The following is a 21148-nucleotide window of genomic DNA, read 5'->3' on the forward strand; positions in this document are numbered from 1 at the left end:
AAGTGGTTTTTCAACACAATCACAAGTGTGAAAAGTGGTTTTTCAACACTAACACAAGTGCGAAAAGTGGTTTTTCAACACCAACACAAGTGCGAAAAGTGGTTTTTCCACACTAATACAAGTGCAAAAGTGGTTTTTCAACACTATCTCAAGTGCAAAAAGTGTTTTTCCACACTAATACAAGTGCAAAAGTGGTTTCCTGCACCAACACAAGTGAGAAAAGTGGGTTTTTCAACACTAACACAAGTGCGAAAAGTGGTTTTTCAACACTAACACAAGTGCGAAAAGTGGTTTTTCAACACTAACACAAGTGCGAAAAGTGGTTTTTCAACACTAACACAAGTGCAAAAGTGGTTTCCTGCACCAACACAAGTGCGAAAAGTGGTTTTTCAACACTATCACAAGTGTGAAAAGTGGTTTTTCAACACTAACACAAGTGCAAAAGTGGTTTCATGCACCAACACAAGTGCGAAAATTGGTTTTTCAACACTAACACAACTGCGAAAAGTGGTTTTTCCACACTAATACAAGTGCAAAAGTGGTTTCCTGCACCAACACAAGTGCGAAAAGTGGTTTTTCAACAATAACACAGGTGCGAAAAGTGGTTTTTCAACACTAACACAAGTGCGAAAAGTGGTTTTTCCACACTAATACAAGTGCAAAAGTGGTGTCCTGCACCAACACAAGTGCAAAAAGTGGTTTTTCAACACTAACACAAGTGCGAAAAGTGGTTTTTCAAAACTAACACAAGTGCGAAAAGTGGTTTTTCAACACTATCACAAGTGCGAAAAGTGGTTTTTCAACACTAACACAAGTGCGAAAAGTCGTTTTTCAACACCAACACAAGTGCGAAAAGTGGTTTTTCCACACTAATAGAAGTGCAAAAGTGGTTTCCTGCACCAACACAAGTGCGAAAAGTGGTTTTTCAACACTAACACAAGTGCAAAAAGTGGTTTTTCCACACTAATACAAGTGCAAAAGTGGCTTCCTGCACCAACACAAGTGCGAAAAGTGGTTTTTCAACACTAACACAAGTGCGAAAAGTGGTTTTTCAACACTATCTCAAGTGCAAAAAGTGTTTTTTCCACACTAATACAAGTGCAAAAGTGGTTTCCTGCACCAACACAAGTGAGAAAAGTGGTTTTTCAACACTAACACAAGTGCGAAAAGTGGTTTTTCAACACTAACACAAGTGCGAAAAGTGGTTTTTCAACACTAACGCAAGTGCGAAAAGTGGTTTTTCAAAACTAACACAAGTGCCAAAGTGGTTTTTCAACACTAACACAAGTGCGAAAAGTGGTTTTTCAAAACTAACACAAGTGCGAAAAGTGGTTTTTCAAAACTAACACAAGTGCGAAAAGTGGTTTTTCAACACAATCACAAGTGTGAAAAGTGGTTTTTCAACACTAACACAAGTGCGAAAAGTGGTTTTTCAACACCAACACAAGTGCGAAAAGTGGTTTTTCCACACTAATACAAGTGCAAAAGTGGTTTTTCAACACTATCTCAAGTGCAAAAAGTGTTTTTCCACACTAATACAAGTGCAAAAGTGGTTTCCTGCACCAACACAAGTGAGAAAAGTGGGTTTTTCAACACTAACACAAGTGCGAAAAGTGGTTTTTCAACACTAACACAAGTGCGAAAAGTGGTTTTTCAACACTAACGCAAGTGCGAAAAGTGGTTTTTCAAAACTAACACAAGTGCCAAAGTGGTTTCCTGCACCAACACAAGTGCGAAAAGTGGTTTTTCCACAGTAATACAAGTGCAAAAGTGGTTTTTCAACACTAACACAAGTGCGAAAAGTGGTTTTTCAACACTAACACAAGTGCGAAAAGTGGTTTTTCCACACTAATACAAGTGCGAAACGTGGTTTTTCAACACTATCACAAGTGCAAAAAGTGTTTTTTCCACACTAATACAAGTGCAAAAGTGGTTTCCTGCACCAACACAAGTGAGAAAAGTGGTTTTTCAACACTAACACAAGTGCGAAAAGTGGTTTTTCAACACTAACACAAGTGCGAAAAGTGGTTTTTCAACACTAACGCAAGTGCGAAAAGTGGTTTTTCAAAACTAACACAAGTGCCAATGTGGTTTTTCAACACTAACACAAGTGCGAAAAATGGTTTTTCAAAACTAACACAAGTGCGAAAAGTGGTTTTTCAAAACTAACACAAGTGCGAAAAGTGGTTTTTCAACACAATCACAAGTGTGAAAAGTGGTTTTTCAACACTAACACAAGTGCGAAAAGTGGTTTTTCAACACCAACACAAGTGCGAAAAGTGGTTTTTCCACACTAATACAAGTGCAAAAGTGGTTTTTCAACACTATCTCAAGTGCAAAAAGTGTTTTTCCACACTAATACAAGTGCAAAAGTGGTTTCCTGCACCAACACAAGTGAGAAAAGTGGGTTTTTCAACACCAACACAAGTGCGAAAAGTGGTTTTTCAACACTAACACAAGTGCGAAAAGTGGTTTTTCAACACTAACGCAAGTGCGAAAAGTGGTTTTTCAAAACTAACACAAGTGCCAAAGTGGTTTCCTGCACCAACACAAGTGCGAAAAGTGGTTTTTCCACACTAATACAAGTGCAAAAGTGGTTTTTCAACACTAACACAAGTGCGAAAAGTGGTTTTTCAACACTAACACAAGTGCGAAAAGTGGTTTTTCCACACTAATACAAGTGCGAAAAGTGGTTTTTCAACACTATCACAAGTGCAAAAAGTGTTTTTTCCATACTAATACAAGTGCAAAAGTGGTTTTTCAACACTAACACAAGTGCGAAAAGTGTTTTTTCAACACTATCACAAGTGCGAAAAGTGGTTTTTCAACACTAACACAAGTGCGAAAAGTCGTTTTTCAACACCAACACAGGTGCGAAAAGTGGTTTTTCCACACTAATACAAGTGCAAAAGTGGTTTCCTGCACCAACACAAGTGCGAAAAGTGGTTTTTCAACACTAACACAAGTGCAAAAAGTGGTTTTTCCACACTAATACAAGTGCAAAAGTGGCTTCCTGCACCAACACAAGTGCGAAAAGTGGTTTTTCAACACTAACACAAGTGCGAAAAGTGGTTTTTCAACACTATCTCAAGTGCAAAAAGTGTTTTTTCCACACTAATACAAGTGCAAAAGTGGTTTCCTGCACCAACACAAGTGAGAAAAGTGGTTTTTCAACACTAACACAAGTGCGAAAAGTGGTTTTTCAACACTAACACAAGTGCGAAAAGTGGTTTTTCAACACTAACGCAAGTGCGAAAAGTGGTTTTTCAAAACTAACACAAGTGCCAAAGTGGTTTTTCAACACTAACACAAGTGCGAAAAGTGGTTTTTCAAAACTAACACAAGTGCGAAAAGTGGTTTTTCAAAACTAACACAAGTGCGAAAAGTGGTTTTTCAACACAATCACAAGTGTGAAAAGTGGTTTTTCAACACTAACACAAGTGCGAAAAGTGGTTTTTCAACACCAACACAAGTGCGAAAAGTGGTTTTTCCACACTAATACAAGTGCAAAAGTGGTTTTTCAACACTATCTCAAGTGCAAAAAGTGTTTTTCCACACTAATACAAGTGCAAAAGTGGTTTCCTGCACCAACACAAGTGAGAAAAGTGGGTTTTTCAACACTAACACAAGTGCGAAAAGTGGTTTTTCAACACTAACACAAGTGCGAAAAGTGGTTTTTCAACACTAACACAAGTGCGAAAAGTGGTTTTTCAACACTAACACAAGTGCAAAAGTGGTTTCCTGCACCAACACAAGTGCGAAAAGTGGTTTTTCAACACTATCACAAGTGTGAAAAGTGGTTTTTCAACACTAACACAAGTGCAAAAGTGGTTTCATGCACCAACACAAGTGCGAAAATTGGTTTTTCAACACTAACACAACTGCGAAAAGTGGTTTTTCCACACTAATACAAGTGCAAAAGTGGTTTCCTGCACCAACACAAGTGCGAAAAGTGGTTTTTCAACAATAACACAGGTGCGAAAAGTGGTTTTTCAACACTATCACAAGTGCAAAAAGTGTTTTTTCCACACTAATACAAGTGCAAAAGTGGTTTCCTGCACCAACACAAGTGCGAAAAGTGGTTTTTCAACACTAACACAAGTGCGAAAAGTGGTTTTTCAACACTAACACAAGTGCGAAAAGTGGTTTTTCCACACTAATACAAGTGCAAAAGTGGTTTCCTGCACCAACACAAGTGCGAAAAGTGGTTTTTCAACACTAACACAAGTGCTAAAAGTGGTTTTTCAACACTAACACAAGTGCGAAAAGTGGTTTTTCAACACTAACACAAGTGCAAAAAGTGGTTTTTCAACACTAACACAAGTGCGAAAAGTGGTTTTTCAAAACAAACACAAGTGCGAAAAGTGGTTTTTCAACACTATCACAAGTGTGAAAAGTGGTTTTTCAACACTAACACAAGTGCGAAAAGTGGTTTTTCAACACCAACACAAGTGCGAAAAGTGGTTTTTCCACACTAATACAAGTGCAAAAGTGGTTTCCTGCACCAACACAAGTGCGAAAAGTGGTTTTTCAACACTAACACAAGTGCGAAAAGTGGTTTTTCAACACTATCTCAAGTGCAAAAAGTGTTTTTTCCACACTAATACAAGTGCAAAAGTGGTTTCCTGCACCAACACAAGTGAGAAAAGTGGTTTTTCAACACTAACACAAGTGCGAAAAGTGGTTTTTCAACACTAACACAAGTGTGAAAAGTGGTTTTTCAACACTAACGCAAGTGCGAAAAGTGGTTTTTCAAAACTAACACAAGTGCCAAAGTGGTTTTTCAACACGAACACAAGTGCGAAAAGTGGTTTTTCAAAACTAACACAAGTGCGAAAAGTGGTTTTTCAAAACTAACACAAGTGCCAAAGTGGTTTTTCAACACTAACACAAGTGCGAAAAGTGGTTTTTCAAAACTAACACAAGTGCGAAAAGTGGTTTTTCAACACTATCACAAGTGTGAAAAGTGGTTTTTCAACACTAACACAAGTGCGAAAAGTGGTTTTTCAACACCAACACAAGTGTGAAAAGTGGTTTTTCCACACTAATACAAGTGCAAAAGTGGTTTCCTGCACCAACACAAGTGCGAAAAGTGGTTTTTCAACACTAACACAAGTGCGAAAAGTGGTTTTTCAACACTATCTCAAGTGCAAAAAGTGTTTTTTCCACACTAATACAAGTGCAAAAGTGGTTTCCTGCACCAACACAAGTGGGAAAAGTGGTTTTTCAACACTAACACAAGTGCAAAAAGTGGTTTTTCAACACTAACACAAGTGCAAAAAGTGGTTTTTCAACACTAACACAAGTGCGAAAAGTGGTGTTTCAACATCAACACAAGTCCGAAAAGTGGTTTTTCCACACTAATACAAGTGCAAAAGTGGTTTCCTGCACCAACACAAGTGTGAAAAGTGGTTTTTCAACACTACCACAAGTGCGAAAAGTGGTTTTTCCACACTAATACAAGTGCAAAAGTGGTTTCCTGCACCAACACAAGTGCGAAAAGTGGTTTTTCAACACTAACACAGGTGCGAAAAGTGGTTTTTCAACACTATCACAAGTGTGAAAAGTGGTTTTTCAACACTAACACAAGTGCGAAAAGTGGTTTTTCAACACCAACACAAGTGCGAAAAGTGGTTTTTCCACACTAATACAAGTGCAAAAGTGGCTTCCTGCACCAACACAAGTGCGAAAAGTGGTTTTTCAACACTAACGCAAGTGCGAAAAGTGGTTTTTCAACACTATCTCAAGTGCAAAAAGTGTTTTTTCCACACTAATACAAGTGCAAAAGTGGTTTCCTGCACCAACACAAGTGAGAAAAGTGGTTTTTCAACACTAACACAAGTGCGAAAAGTGATTTTTCAACACTAACACAAGTGCGAAAAGTGGTTTTTCAACACTAACGCAAGTGCGAAAAGTGGTTTTTCAAAACTAACACAAGTGCCAAAGTGGTTTTTCAACACTAACACAAGTGCGAAAAGTGGTTTTTCAAAACTAACACAAGTGCGAAAAGTGGTTTTTCAAAACTAACACAAGTGCGAAAAGTGGTTTTTCAACACAATCACAAGTGTGAAAAGTGGTTTTTCAACACTAACACAAGTGCGAAAAGTGGTTTTTCAACACCAACACAAGTGCGAAAAGTGGTTTTTCCACACTAATACAAGTACAAAAGTGGTTTTTCAACACTATCTCAAGTGCAAAAAGTGTTTTTCCACACTAATACAAGTGCAAAAGTGGTTTCCTGCACCAACACAAGTGAGAAAAGTGGGTTTTTCAACACTAACACAAGTGCGAAAAGTGGTTTTTCAACACTAACACAAGTGCGAAAAGTGGTTTTTCAACACTAACGCAAGTGCGAAAAGTGGTTTTTCAAAACTAACACAAGTGCCAAAGTGGTTTCCTGCACCAACACAAGTGCGAAAAGTGGTTTTTCCACACTAATACAAGTGTAAAAGTGGTTTTTCAACACTAACACAAGTGCGAAAAGTGGTTTTTCAACACTAACACAAGTGCGAAAAGTGGTTTTTCCACACTAATACAAGTGCGAAAAGTGGTTTTTCAACACTATCACAAGTGCAAAAAGTGTTTTTTCCATACTAATACAAGTGCAAAAGTGGTTTTTCAACACTAACACAAGTGCGAAAAGTGTTTTTTCAACACTAACACAAGTGCGAAAAGTGGTGTTTCAACATCAACACAAGTGCGAAAAGTGGTTTTTCCACACTAATACAAGTGCAAAAGTGGTTTCCTGCACCAACAAAAGTGCGAAAAGTGGTTTTTCAACACTAACACAAGTGCGAAAAGTGGTTTTTCAACACTAACACAAGTGCGAAAAGTGGTTTTTCAACACTAACACAAGTGCGAAAAGTGGTTTTTCCACACTAATACAAGTGCGAAAAGTGGTTTTTCAACACTATCACAAGTGCAAAAAGTGTTTTTTCCACACTAATACAAGTGCAAAAGTGGTTTTTCAACACTAACACAAGTGCGAAAAGTGGTTTTTCAACACTAACACAAGTGCGAAAAGTGGTTTTTCCACACTAATAGAAGTGCAAAAGTGGTTTCCTGCACCAACACAAGTGCGAAAAGTGGTTTTTCAACACTAACACAAGTGCGAAAAGTGGTTTTTCAAACCTAACACAAGTGCGAAAAGTGGTTTTTCAACACTAACACAAGTGCGAAAAGTGGTTTTTCCACACTAATACAAGTGCAAAAGTGGTGTCCTGCACCAACACAAGTGCGAAAAGTGGTTTTTCAACACTAACACAAGTGCGAAAAGTGGTTTTTCAAAACTAACACAAGTGCGAAAAGTGATTTTTCAACACTATCACAAGTGCGAAAAGTGGTTTTTCAACACTAACACAAGTGCGAAAAGTCGTTTTTCAACACCAACACAAGTGCGAAAAGTGGTTTTTCCACACTAATACAAGTGCAAAAGTGGTTTCCTGCACCAACACAAGTGCGAAAAGTGGTTTTTCAACACTAACACAAGTGCAAAAAGTGGTTTTTCCACACTAATACAAGTGCAAAAGTGGCTTCCTGCACCAACACAAGTGCGAAAAGTGGTTTTTCAACACTAACACAAGTGCGAAAAGTGGTTTTTCAACACTATCTCAAGTGCAAAAAGTGTTTTTTCCACACTAATACAAGTGCAAAAGTGGTTTCCTGCACCAACACAAGTGAGAAAAGTGGTTTTTCAACACTAACACAAGTGCGAAAAGTGGTTTTTCAACACTAACGCAAGTGCGAAAAGTGGTTTTTCAAAACTAACACAAGTGCCAAAGTGGTTTTTCAACACTAACACAAGTGCGAAAAGTGGTTTTTCAAAACTAACACAAGTGCGAAAAGTGGTTTTTCAAAACTAACACAAGTGCGAAAAGTGGTTTTTCAACACAATCACAAGTGTGAAAAGTGGTTTTTCAACACTAACACAAGTGCGAAAAGTGGTTTTTCAACACTAACACAAGTGCGAAAAGTGGTTTTTCAACACTAATACAAGTGCAAAAGTGGTTTTTCAACACTATCTCAAGTGCAAAAAGTGTTTTTCCACACTAATACAAGTGCAAAAGTGGTTTCCTGCACCAACACAAGTGAGAAAAGTGGGTTTTTCAACACTAACACAAGTGCGAAAAGTGGTTTTTCAACACTAACACAAGTGCGAAAAGTGGTTTTTCAACACTAACGCAAGTGCGAAAAGTGGTTTTTCAAAACTAACACAAGTGCCAAAGTGGTTTCCTGCACCAACACAAGTGCGAAAAGTGGTTTTTCCACAGTAATACAAGTGCAAAAGTGGTTTTTCAACACTAACACAAGTGCGAAAAGTGGTTTTTCAACACTAACCAAGTGCGAAAAGTGGTTTTTCCACACTAATACAAGTGCAAAAAAGTGTTTTTTTCCACACTAATACAAGTGCAAAAGTGGTTTCCTGCACCAACACAAGTGAGAAAAGTGGTTTTTCAACACTAACACAAGTGCGAAAAGTGTTTTTCAACACTAACACAAGTGCGAAAAGTGGTTTTTCAACACTAACGCAAGTGCGAAAAGTGGTTTTTCAAAACTAACACAAGTGCCAAAGTGGTTTTTCAACACTAACACAAGTGCGAAAAATGGTTTTTCAAAACTAACACAAGTGCGAAAAGTGGTTTTTCAAAACTAACACAAGTGCGAAAAGTGGTTTTTCAACACAATCACAAGTGTGAAAAGTGGTTTTTCAACACTAACAGAAGTGCGAAAAGTGGTTTTTCAACACCAACACAAGTGCGAAAAGTGGTTTTTCCACACTAATACAAGTGCAAAAGTGGTTTTTCAACACTATCTCAAGTGCAAAAAGTCTTTTTCCACACTAATACAAGTGCAAAAGTGGTTTCCTGCACCAACACAAGTGAGAAAAGTGGGTTTTTCAACACTAACACAAGTGCGAAAAGTGTTTTTCAACACTAACACAAGTGCGAAAAGTGGTTTTTCAACACTAACGCAAGTGCGAAAAGTGGTTTTTCAAAACTAACACAAGTGCCAAGTGGTTTCCTGCACCAACACAAGTGCGAAAAGTGGTTTTTCCACACTAATACAAGTGCAAAATTGGTTTTTTCAACACTAACACAAGTGCGAAAAGTGGTTTTTCAACACTAACACAAGTGCGAAAAGTGGTTTTTCCACACTAATACAAGTGCGAAAAGTGGTTTTTCAACACTATCACAAGTGCAAAAAGTGTTTTTTCCATACTAATACAAGTGCAAAAGTGGTTTTTCAACACTAACACAAGTGCGAAAAGTGGTTTTTCCACACTAATACAAGTGCAAAAGTGGTGTCCTGCACCAACACAAGTGCGAAAAGTGGTTTTTCAACACTAACACAAGTGCGAAAAGTGGTTTTTCAAAACTAACACAAGTGCGAAAAGTGGTTTTTCAACACTATCACAAGTGCGAAAAGTGGTTTTTCAACACTAACACAAGTGCGAAAAGTCGTTTTTCAACACCAACACAAGTGCGAAAAGTGGTTTTTCCACAGTAATACAAGTGCCAAAGTGGTTTCCTGCACCAACACAAGTGCGAAAAGTGGTTTTTCCACACTAATACAAGTGTAAAAGTGGTTTTTCAACACTAACACAAGTGCGAAAAGTGGTTTTTCAACACTAACACAAGTGCGAAAAGTGGTTTTTCCACACTAATACAAGTGCGAAAAGTGGTTTTTCAACACTATCACAAGTGCAAAAAGTGTTTTTTCCATACAAATACAAGTGCAAAAGTGGTTTTTCAACACTAACACAAGTGCAAAAAGTGGTTTTTCACACTAATACAAGTGCAAAAGTGGCTTCCTGCACCAACACAAGTGCGAAAAGTGGTTTTTCAACACTAACACAAGTGCGAAAAGTGGTTTTTCAACACTATCTCAAGTGCAAAAAGTGTTTTTTCCACACTAATACAAGTGCAAAAGTGGTTTCCTGCACCAACACAAGTGAGAAAAGTGGTTTTTCAACACTAACACAAGTGCGAAAAGTGGTTTTTCAACACTAACACAAGTGCGAAAAGTGGTTTTTCAACACTAACGCCAGTGCGAAAAGTGGTTTTTCAAAACTAACACAAGTGCCAAAGTGGTTTTTCAACACTAACACAAGTGCGAAAAGTGGTTTTTCAAAACTAACACAAGTGCGAAAAGTGGTTTTTCAAAACTAACACAAGTGCGAAAAGTGGTTTTTCAACACAATCACAAGTGTGAAAAGTGGTTTTTCAACACTAACACAAGTGCCAAAAGTGGTTTTTCAACACCAACACAAGTGCGAAAAGTGGTTTTTCCACACTAATACAAGTGCAAAAGTGGTTTTTCAACACTATCTCAAGTGCAAAAAGTGTTTTTCCACACTAATACAAGTGCAAAAGTGGTTTCCTGCACCAACACAAGTGAGAAAAGTGGGTTTTTCAACACTAACACAAGTGCGAAAAGTGGTTTTTCAACACTAACACAAGTGCGAAAAGTGGTTTTTCAACACTAACGCAAGTGCGAAAAGTGGTTTTTCAAAACTAACACAAGTGCCAAAGTGGTTTCCTGCACCAACACAAGTGCGAAAAGTGGTTTTTCCACAGTAATACAAGTGCAAAAGTGGTTTTTCAACACTAACACAAGTGCGAAAAGTGGTTTTTCAACACTAACACAAGTGCAAAAAGTGGTTTTTCCACACTAATACAAGTGCAAAAAGTGGTTTTTCAAAACTAACACAAGTGCGAAAAGTGGTTTTTCAACACTAACACAAGTGCGAAAAGTGGTTTTTCAACACTAACACAAGTGCGAAAAGTGGTTTTTCCACACTAATACAAGTGCAAAAGTGGTTTCCTGCACCAACACAAGTGCGAAAAGTGGTTTTTCAACACTAACACAAGTGCTAAAAGTGGTTTTTCAACACTAACACAAGTGCGAAAAGTGGTTTTTCAACACTAACACAAGTGCGAAAAGTGGTTTTTCAACACTAACACAAGTGCGAAAAGTGGTTTTTCAAAACTAACACAAGTGCGAAAAGTGGTTTTTCAACACTATCACAAGTGTGAAAAGTGGTTTTTCAACACTAACACAAGTGCGAAAAGTGGTTTTTCAACACCAACACAAGTGCGAAAAGTGGTTTTTCCACACTAATACAAGTGCAAAAGTGGTTTCCTGCACCAACACAAGTGCGAAAAGTGGTTTTTCAACACTAACACAAGTGCGAAAAGTGGTTTTTCAACACTATCTCAAGTGCAAAAAGTGTTTTTTCCACACTAATACAAGTGCAAAAGTGGTTTCCTGCACCAACACAAGTGAGAAAAGTAGTTTTTCAACACTAACACAAGTGCGAAAAGTGGTTTTTCAACACTAACACAAGTGTGAAAAGTGGTTTTTCAACACTAACGCAAGTGCGAAAAGTGGTTTTTCAAAACTAACACAAGTGCCAAAGTGGTTTTTCAACACGAACACAAGTGCGAAAAGTGGTTTTTCAAAACTAACACAAGTGCGAAAAGTGGTTTTTCAAAACTAACACAAGTGCCAAAGTGGTTTTTCAACACTAACACAAGTGCGAAAAGTGGTTTTTCAAAACTAACACAAGTGCGAAAAGTGGTTTTTCAACACTATCACAAGTGTGAAAAGTGGTTTTTCAACACTAACACAAGTGCGAAAAGTGGTTTTTCAACACCAACACAAGTGTGAAAAGTGGTTTTTCCACACTAATACAAGTGCAAAAGTGGTTTCCTGCACCAACACAAGTGCGAAAAGTGGTTTTTCAACACTAACACAAGTGCGAAAAGTGGTTTTTCAACACTATCTCAAGTGCAAAAAGTGTTTTTTCCACACTAATACAAGTGCAAAAGTGGTTTCCTGCACCAACACAAGTGGGAAAAGTGGTTTTTCAACACTAACACAAGTGCAAAAAGTGGTTTTTCAACACTAACACAAGTGCAAAAAGTGGTTTTTCAACACTAACACAAGTGCGAAAAGTGGTGTTTCAACATCAACACAAGTCCGAAAAGTGGTTTTTCCACACTAATACAAGTGCAAAAGTGGTTTCCTGCACCAACACAAGTGTGAAAAGTGGTTTTTCAACACTACCACAAGTGCGAAAAGTGGTTTTTCCACACTAATACAAGTGCAAAAGTGGTTTCCTGCACCAACACAAGTGCGAAAAGTGGTTTTTCAACACTAACACAGGTGCGAAAAGTGGTTTTTCAACACTATCACAAGTGTGAAAAGTGGTTTTTCAACACTAACACAAGTGCGAAAAGTGGTTTTTCAACACCAACACAAGTGCGAAAAGTGGTTTTTCCACACTAATACAAGTGCAAAAGTGGCTTCCTGCACCAACACAAGTGCGAAAAGTGGTTTTTCAACACTAACGCAAGTGCGAAAAGTGGTTTTTCAACACTATCTCAAGTGCAAAAAGTGTTTTTTCCACACTAATACAAGTGCAAAAGTGGTTTCCTGCACCAACACAAGTGAGAAAAGTGGTTTTTCAACACTAACACAAGTGCGAAAAGTGGTTTTTCAACACTAACACAAGTGCGAAAAGTGGTTTTTCAACACTAACGCAAGTGCGAAAAGTGGTTTTTCAAAACTAACACAAGTGCCAAAGTGGTTTTTCAACACTAACACAAGTGCGAAAAGTGGTTTTTCAAAACTAACACAAGTGCGAAAAGTGGTTTTTCAAAACTAACACAAGTGCGAAAAGTGGTTTTTCAACACAATCACAAGTGTGAAAAGTGGTTTTTCAACACTAACACAAGTGCGAAAAGTGGTTTTTCAACACCAACACAAGTGCGAAAAGTGGTTTTTCCACACTAATACAAGTACAAAAGTGGTTTTTCAACACTATCTCAAGTGCAAAAAGTGTTTTTCCACACTAATACAAGTGCAAAAGTGGTTTCCTGCACCAACACAAGTGAGAAAAGTGGGTTTTTCAACACTAACACAAGTGCGAAAAGTGGTTTTTCAACACTAACACAAGTGCGAAAAGTGGTTTTTCAACACTAACGCAAGTGCGAAAAGTGGTTTTTCAAAACTAACACAAGTGCCAAAGTGGTTTCCTGCACCAACACAAGTGCGAAAAGTGGTTTTTCCACACTAATACAAGTGTAAAAGTGGTTTTTCAACACTAACACAAGTGCGAAAAGTGGTTTTTCAACACTAACACAAGTGCGAAAAGTGGTTTTTCCACACTAATACAAGTGCGAAAAGTGGTTTTTCAACACTATCACAAGTGCAAAAAGTGTTTTTTCCATACTAATACAAGTGCAAAAGTGGTTTTTCAACACTAACACAAGTGCGAAAAGTGTTTTTTCAACACTAACACAAGTGCGAAAAGTGGTGTTTCAACATCAACACAAGTGCGAAAAGTGGTTTTTCCACACTAATACAAGTGCAAAAGTGGTTTCCTGCACCAACAAAAGTGCGAAAAGTGGTTTTTCAACACTAACACAAGTGCGAAAAGTGGTTTTTAAACACTAACACAAGTGCGAAAAGTGGTTTTTCAACACTAACACAAGTGCGAAAAGTGGTTTTTCCACACTAATACAAGTGCGAAAAGTGGTTTTTCAACACTATCACAAGTGCAAAAAGTGTTTTTTCCACACTAATACAAGTGCAAAAGTGGTTTTTCAACACTAACACAAGTGCGAAAAGTGGTTTTTCAACACTAACACAAGTGCGAAAAGTGGTTTTTCCACACTAATAGAAGTGAAAAAGTGGTTTCCTGCACCAACACAAGTGCGAAAAGTGGTTTTTCAACACTAACACAAGTGCGAAAAGTGGTTTTTCAAACCTAACACAAGTGCGAAAAGTGGTTTTTCAACACTAACACAAGTGCGAAAAGTGGTTTTTCCACACTAATACAAGTGCAAAAGTGGTGTCCTGCACCAACACAAGTGCGAAAAGTGGTTTTTCAACACTAACACAAGTGCGAAAAGTGGTTTTTCAAAACTAACACAAGTGCGAAAAGTGGTTTTTCAACACTATCACAAGTGCGAAAAGTGGTTTTTCAACACTAACACAAGTGCGAAAAGTCGTTTTTCAACACCAACACAAGTGCGAAAAGTGGTTTTTCCACACTAATACAAGTGCAAAAGTGGTTTCCTGCACCAACACAAGTGCGAAAAGTGGTTTTTCAACACTAACACAAGTGCAAAAAGTGGTTTTTCCACACTAATACAAGTGCAAAAGTGGCTTCCTGCACCAACACAAGTGCGAAAAGTGGTTTTTCAACACTAACACAAGTGCGAAAAGTGGTTTTTCAACACTATCTCAAGTGCAAAAAGTGTTTTTTCCACACTAATACAAGTGCAAAAGTGGTTTCCTGCACCAACACAAGTGAGAAAAGTGGTTTTTCAACACTAACACAAGTGCGAAAAGTGGTTTTTCAACACTAACGCAAGTGCGAAAAGTGGTTTTTCAAAACTAACACAAGTGCCAAAGTGGTTTTTCAACACTAACACAAGTGCGAAAAGTGGTTTTTCAAAACTAACACAAGTGCGAAAAGTGGTTTTTCAAAACTAACACAAGTGCGAAAAGTGGTTTTTCAACGCAATCACAAGTGTGAAAAGTGGTTTTTCAACACTAACACAAGTGCGAAAAGTGGTTTTTCAACACTAACACAAGTGCGAAAAGTGGTTTTTCAACACTAATACAAGTGCAAAAGTGGTTTTTCAACACTATCTCAAGTGCAAAAAGTGTTTTTCCACACTAATACAAGTGCAAAAGTGGTTTCCTGCACCAACACAAGTGAGAAAAGTGGGTTTTTCAACACTAACACAAGTGCGAAAAGTGGTTTTTCAACACTAACACAAGTGCGAAAAGTGGTTTTTCAACACTAACGCAAGTGCGAAAAGTGGTTTTTCAAAACTAACACAAGTGCCAAAGTGGTTTCCTGCACCAACACAAGTGCGAAAAGTGGTTTTTCCACAGTAATACAAGTGCAAAAGTGGTTTTTCAACACTAACACAAGTGCGAAAAGTGGTTTTTCAACACTAACACAAGTGCGAAAAGTGGTTTTTCCACACTAATACAAGTGCAAAAAGTGTTTTTTCCACACTAATACAAGTGCAAAAGTGGTTTCCTGCACCAACACAAGTGAGAAAAGTGGTTTTTCAACACTAACACAAGTGCGAAAAGTGGTTTTTCAACACTAACACAAGTGCGAAAAGTGGTTTTTCAACACTAACGCAAGTGCGAAAAGTGGTTTTTCAAAACTAACACAAGTGCCAAAGTGGTTTTTCAACACTAACACAAGTGCGAAAAATGGTTTTTCAAAACTAACACAAGTGCGAAAAGTGGTTTTTCAAAACTAACACAAGTGCGAAAAGTGGTTTTTCAACACAATCACAAGTGTGAAAAGTGGTTTTTCAACACTAACAGAAGTGCGAAAAGTGGTTTTTCAACACCAACACAAGTGCGAAAAGTGGTTTTTCCACACTAATACAAGTGCAAAAGTGGTTTTTCAACACTATCTCAAGTGCAAAAAGTGTTTTTCCACACTAATACAAGTGCAAAAGTGGTTTCCTGCACCAACACAAGTGAGAAAAGTGGGTTTTTCAACACTAACACAAGTGCGAAAAGTGGTTTTTCAACACTAACACAAGTGCGAAAAGTGGTTTTTCAACACTAACGCAAGTGCGAAAAGTGGTTTTTCAAAACTAACACAAGTGCCAAAGTGGTTTCCTGCACCAACACAAGTGCGAAAAGTGGTTTTTCCACACTAATACAAGTGCAAAATTGGTTTTTCAACACTAACACAAGTGCGAAAAGTGGTTTTTCAACACTAACACAAGTGCGAAAAGTGGTTTTTCCACACTAATACAAGTGCGAAAAGTGGTTTTTCAACACTATCACAAGTGCAAAAAGTGTTTTTTCCATACTAATACAAGTGCAAAAGTGGTTTTTCAACACTAACACAAGTGCGAAAAGTGGTTTTTCCACACTAATACAAGTGCAAAAGTGGTGTCCTGCACCAACACAAGTGCGAAAAGTGGTTTTTCAACACTAACACAAGTGCGAAAAGTGGTTTTTCAAAACTAACACAAGTGCGAAAAGTGGTTTTTCAACACTATCACAAGTGCGAAAAGTGGTTTTTCAACACTAACACAAGTGCGAAAAGTCGTTTTTCAACACCAACACAAGTGCGAAAAGTGGTTTTTCCACAGTAATACAAGTGCCAAAGTGGTTTCCTGCACCAACACAAGTGCGAAAAGTGGTTTTTCCACACTAATACAAGTGTAAAAGTGGTTTTTCAACACTAACACAAGTGCGAAAAGTGGTTTTTCAACACTAACACAAGTGCGAAAAGTGGTTTTTCCACACTAATACAAGTGCGAAAAGTGGTTTTTCAACACTATCACAAGTGCAAAAAGTGTTTTTTCCATACTAATACAAGTGCAAAAGTGGTTTTTCAACACTAACACAAGTGCAAAAAGTGGTTTTTCCACACTAATACAAGTGCAAAAGTGGCTTCCTGCACCAACACAAGTGCGAAAAGTGGTTTTTCAACACTAACACAAGTGCGAAAAGTGGTTTTTCAACACTATCTCAAGTGCAAAAAGTGTTTTTTCCACACTAATACAAGTGCAAAAGTGGTTTCCTGCACCAACACAAGTGAGAAAAGTGGTTTTTCAACACTAACACAAGTGCGAAAAGTGGTTTTTCAACACTAACACAAGTGCGAAAAGTGGTTTTTCAACACTAACGCCAGTGCGAAAAGTGGTTTTTCAAAACTAACACAAGTGCCAAAGTGGTTTTTCAACACTAACACAAGTGCGAAAAGTGGTTTTTCAAAACTAACACAAGTGCGAAAAGTGGTTTTTCAAAACTAACACAAGTGCGAAAAGTGGTTTTTCAACACAATCACAAGTGTGAAAAGTGGTTTTTCAACACTAACACAAGTGCGAAAAGTGGTTTTTCAACACCAACACAAGTGCGAAAAGTGGTTTTTCCACACTAATACAAGTGCAAAAGTGGTTTTTCAACACTATCTCAAGTGCAAAAAGTGTTTTTCCACACTAATACAAGTGCAAAAGTGGTTTCCTGCACCAACACAAGTGAGAAAAGTGGGTTTTTCAACACTAACACAAGTGCGAAAAGTGGTTTTTCAACACTAACACAAGTGCGAAAAGTGGTTTTTCAACACTAACGCAAGTGCGAAAAGTGGTTTTTCAAAACTAACACAAGTGCCAAAGTGGTTTCCTGCACCAACACAAGTGCGAAAAGTGGTTTTTCCACAGTAATACAAGTGCAAAAGTGGTTTTTCAACACTAACACAAGTGCGAAAAGTGGTTTTTCAACACTAACACAAGTGCGAAAAGTGGTTTTTCCACACTAATACAAGTGCAAAAAGTGTTTTTTCCACACTAATACAAGTGCAAAAGTGGTTTCCTGCACCAACACAAGTGAGAAAAGTGGTTTTTCAACACTAACACAAGTGCGAAAAGTGGTTTTTCAACACTAACACAAGTGCGAAAAGTGGTTTTTCAACACTAACGCAAGTGCGAAAAGTGGTTTTTCAAAACTAACACAAGTGCCAAAGTGGTTTTTCAACACTAACACAAGTGCGAAAAATGGTTTTTCAAAACTAACACAAGTGCGAAAAGTGGTTTTTCAAAACTAACACAAGTGCGAAAAGTGGTTTTTCAACACAATCACAAGTGTGAAAAGTGGTTTTTCAACACTAACAGAAGTGCGAAAAGTGGTTTTTCAACACCAACACAAGTGCGAAAAGTGGTTTTTCCACACTAATACAAGTGCAAAAGTGGTTTTTCAACACTATCTCAAGTGCAAAAAGTGTTTTTCCACACTAATACAAGTGCAAAAGTGGTTTCCTGCACCAACACAAGTGAGAAAAGTGGGTTTTTCAACACTAACACAAGTGCGAAAAGTGGTTTTTCAACACTAACACAAGTGCGAAAAGTGGTTTTTCAACACTAACGCAAGTGCGAAAAGTGGTTTTTCAAAACTAACACAAGTGCCAAAGTGGTTTCCTGCACCAACACAAGTGCGAAAAGTGGTTTTTCCACACTAATACAAGTGCAAAAGTGGTTTTTCAACACTAACACAAGTGCGAAAAGTGGTTTTTCAACACTAACACAAGTGCGAAAAGTGGTTTTTCCACACTAATACAAGTGCGAAAAGTGGTTTTTCAACACTATCACAAGTGCAAAAAGTGTTTTTTCCATACTAATACAAGTGCAAAAGTGGTTTTTCAACACTAACACAAGTGCGAAAAGTGGTTTTTCCACACTAATACAAGTGCAAAAGTGGTGTCCTGCACCAACACAAGTGCGAAAAGTGGTTTTTCAACACTAACACAAGTGCGAAAAGTGGTTTTTCAAAACTAACACAAGTGCGAAAAGTGGTTTTTCAACACTATCACAAGTGCGAAAAGTGGTTTTTCAACACTAACACAAGTGCGAAAAGTCGTTTTTCAACACCAACACAAGTGCGAAAAGTGGTTTTTCCACAGTAATACAAGTGCCAAAGTGGTTTCCTGCACCAACACAAGTGCGAAAAGTGGTTTTTCCACACTAATACAAGTGTAAAAGTGGTTTTTCAACACTAACACAAGTGCGAAAAGTGGTTTTTCAACACTAACACAAGTGCGAAAAGTGGTTTTTCCACACTAATACAAGTGCGAAAAGTGGTTTTTCAACACTATCACAAGTGCAAAAAGTGTTTTTTCCATACTAATACAAGTGCAAAAGTGGTTTTTCAACACTAACACAAGTGCGAAAAGTGTTTTTTCAACACTAACACAAGTGCGAAAAGTGGTGTTTCAACATCAACACAAGTGCGAAAAGTGGTTTTTCCACACTAATACAAGTGCAAAAGTGGTTTCCTGCACCAACAAAAGTGCGAAAAGTGGTTTTTCAACACTAACACAAGTGCGAAAAGTGGTTTTTAAACACTAACACAAGTGCGAAAAGTGGTTTTTCAACACTAACACAAGTGCGAAAAGTGGTTTTTCCACACTAATACAAGTGCGAAAAGTGGTTTTTCAACACTATCACAAGTGCAAAAAGTGTTTTTTCCACACTAATACAAGTGCAAAAGTGGTTTTTCAACACTAACACAAGTGCGAAAAGTGGTTTTTCAACACTAACACAAGTGCGAAAAGTGGTTTTTCCACACTAATAGAAGTGCAAAAGTGGTTTCCTGCACCAACACAAGTGCGAAAAGTGGTTTTTCAACACTAACACAAGTGCGAAAAGTGGTTTTTCAAACCTAACACAAGTGCGAAAAGTGGTTTTTCAACACTAACACAAGTGCGAAAAGTGGTTTTTCCACACTAATACAAGTGCAAAAGTGGTGTCCTGCACCAACACAAGTGCGAAAAGTGGTTTTTCAACACTAACACAAGTGCGAAAAGTGGTTTTTCAAAACTAACACAAGTGCGAAAAGTGGTTTTTCAACACTATCACAAGTGCGAAAAGTGGTTTTTCAACACTAACACAAGTGCGAAAAGTCGTTTTTCAACACCAACACAAGTGCGAAAAGTGGTTTTTCCACACTAATACAAGTGCAAAAGTGGTTTCCTGCACCAACACAAGTGCGAAAAGTGGTTTTTCAACACTAACACAAGTGCAAAAAGTGGTTTTTCCACACTAATACAAGTGCAAAAGTGGCTTCCTGCACCAACACAAGTGCGAAAAGTGGTTTTTCAACACTAACACAAGTGCGAAAAGTGGTTTTTCAACACTATCTCAAGTGCAAAAAGTGCTTTTTCCACACTAATACAAGTGCAAAAGTGGTTTCCTGCACCAACACAAGTGAGAAAAGTGGTTTTTCAACACTAACACAAGTGCGAAAAGTGGTTTTTCAACACTAACACAAGTGCGAAAAGTGGTTTTTCAACACTAACGCAAGTGCGAAAAGTGGTTTTTCAAAACTAACACAAGTGCCAAAGTGGTTTTTCAACACTAACACAAGTGCGAAAAGTGGTTTTTCAAAACTAACACAAGTGCGAAAAGTGGTTTTTCAAAACTAACACAAGTGCGAAAAGTGGTTTTTCAACACAATCACAAGTGTGAAAAGTGGTTTTTCAACACTAACACAAGTGCGAAAAGTGGTTTTTCAACACCAACACAAGTGCGAAAAGTGGTTTTTCCACACTAATACAAGTGCAAAAGTGGTTTTTCAACACTATCTCAAGTGCAAAAAGTGTTTTTCCACACTAATACAAGTGCAAAAGTGGTTTCCTGCACCAACACAAGTGAGAAAAGTGGGTTTTTCAACACTAACACAAGTGCGAAAAGTGGTTTTTCAACACTAACACAAGTGCGAAAAGTGGTTTTTCAACACTAACGCAAGTGCGAAAAGTGGTTTTTCAAAACTAACACAAGTGCCAAAGTGGTTTCCTGCACCAACACAAGTGCGAAAAGTGGTTTTTCCACAGTAATACAAGTGCAAAAGTGGTTTTTCAACACTAACACAAGTGCGAAAAGTGGTTTTTCAACACTAACACAAGTGCGAAAAGTGGTTTTTCCACACTAATACAAGTGCGAAACGTGGTTTTTCAACACTATCACAAGTGCAAAAAGTGTTTTTTCCACACTAATTCAAGTGCAAAAGTGGTTTCCTGCACCAACACAAGTGAGAAAAGTGGTTTTTCAACACTAACACAAGTGCGAAAAGTGGTTTTTCAACACTAACACAAGTGCGAAAAGTGGTTTTTCAACACTAACGCAAGTGCGAAAAGTGGTTTTTCAAAACTAACACAAGTGCCAAAGTGGTTTTTCAACACTAACACAAGTGCGAAAAATGGTTTTTCAAAACTAACACAAGTGCGAAAAGTGGTTTTTCAAAACTAACACAAGTGCGAAAAGTGGTTTTTCAACACAATCACAAGTGTGAAAAGTGGTTTTTCAACACTAACAGAAGTGCGAAAAGTGGTTTTTCAACACCAACACAAGTGCGAAAAGTGGTTTTTCCACACTAATACAAGTGCAAAAGTGGTTTTTCAACACTATCTCAAGTGCAAAAAGTGTTTTTCCACACTAATACAAGTGCAAAAGTGGTTTCCTGCACCAACACAAGTGAGAAAAGTGGGTTTTTCAACACTAACACAAGTGCGAAAAGTGGTTTTTCAACACTAACACAAGTGCGAAAAGTGGTTTTTCAACACTAACGCAAGTGCGAAAAGTGGTTTTTCAAAACT

Source organism: Myxine glutinosa, unplaced genomic scaffold (assembly GCF_964187855.1).
Source record: "Myxine glutinosa unplaced genomic scaffold, kmMyxGlut1.1 SCAFFOLD_161, whole genome shotgun sequence".
NCBI classification, from domain to species: Eukaryota; Metazoa; Chordata; class Myxini; order Myxiniformes; family Myxinidae; genus Myxine; species Myxine glutinosa.